Raw genomic sequence first — 1,584 nt, 5'->3', positions numbered from 1 at the left:
TCTTTCTCCCTTCCTTCTTTCCTTCCTTCTTTTTATTTTTTTAGGAAGATTAGCCCTGAGCTAACATCTGCTGCCAATCCTCCCCTTTTTGCTGAGGAAGACTGGCCCTGAGCTAACATCTGTGCCCATCTTCCTCTACTTTATATGTGGGATGCCTACCACAGCGTGGCTTGTCAAGGGGTACCATGTCGGCACCCAGGACCGGAACCGGCAAACCCCAGACCGCCGAAGTGGAACGTGCGCACTTAACTTCTGTGCCACTGGGCTGACCCCAAATTTTTGTTCTTAAATTATGATGAGATCTACTTCCGCAGCAGCTCATCACCTTTCTCCCAGTGAATGGACACTTGGGAGTCCTATGTGGGCAGAGGCTATTGTCCCCCCAATCCTAGTCTGTCCTCTTGATCAAGGCCATTATGTTCTTAACCTGTGGTCCATGGACCCTCCTAAGCAAGTTTCAGAGAGGCCATGAATTGGATATCAAAGAAAAGATATTTCATTTTATGTCTCTCTTAATATTTTGAAGACTTTGGAGGAAAAATGGATCAGTTTGAAAGTTATTTCAGTAATTGTTTTAATCCAAACAAGAGTAAGGTAGCAGTGGGTGTGACTACGGCCAAGTGAAGATGTATGATCTTCTTCGCCCCCAAGTTAGGACACCAGATGGTTTCTTGTTAATGGGAATTAAAGAAAATCCATTGCAGCATGATCGTGAATATTTCTCTGCTTACACTGTGTCTAGTTTAGGTCGGAAAACATAAAACCAAAAGGTTGTGCATTCTTTAGCTTTTAAATCAGATGTGTGCTCAAATCCGGGCTCTCCTCTTACTTACTGGCTGTGTCAACTTGTGCAGGGTCCTCACTCTCCCTGAGCCTCAGATTCCTCGGGGTAAAATGGGATTCTAAATACTAACTTAGAAGGTGTCAGCCGTTGAACACAGCATCCCAAGAAGTGGAAGCCATCATTAGTGGTGTTACGAAGCACAGTGCTAGGTTCCTCTGTGTAAAGTTTTTGCCAGTGGAAGCTGCCGGGGCACCTGTCATACTGAAAATGCATCAAACAGGGAGATGGAAGTGGTGCATAGGGTGAGATATGGGGAAAGAGTGCGGAGCTCCTATGCTCTCTCCAGGGGCGCCATTCTCCCTGAATCTCCACATGTTCACCAACTCGCAAGTTCTCCAAACCCTTGATGAATAAATGAAGAGCGATAGAATATACTGGAGTATATGAGGAAGCCATTTGGATTAAAACTAATTCGGCCTGAACTTGTTTTTCCAGAAAGGCCTGATGTGCCCTGTTGAGCATGCCTTGTATATCTGCTTTAAACATTGACAATGTCCCAAAGTCAACAATGACGGCCTTCAAGATAGGGATGTCGCCTCCCCTCATATCAGCATTTCTTTAAGGATAAGCATTTCTTCCCAGAAACTAAGGATTAATTCCTGACCCACCGTGCTCATCTCATGACCACTGGCCTGCTGACCACCGACTTGCTGTGCTCACCCTGTGACCGCTGAGCTGCTGTGCTAGCAAAGCATCCCGTGACTGTAGTAAAAGAGAGAGTCCTGTCTGATATGACATAT

This window comes from Equus przewalskii, chromosome 5, assembly GCF_037783145.1.
Source record: "Equus przewalskii isolate Varuska chromosome 5, EquPr2, whole genome shotgun sequence".
Lineage (NCBI taxonomy): Eukaryota > Metazoa > Chordata > Mammalia > Perissodactyla > Equidae > Equus > Equus przewalskii.
This window is presented reverse-complemented; position numbering follows the sequence as displayed.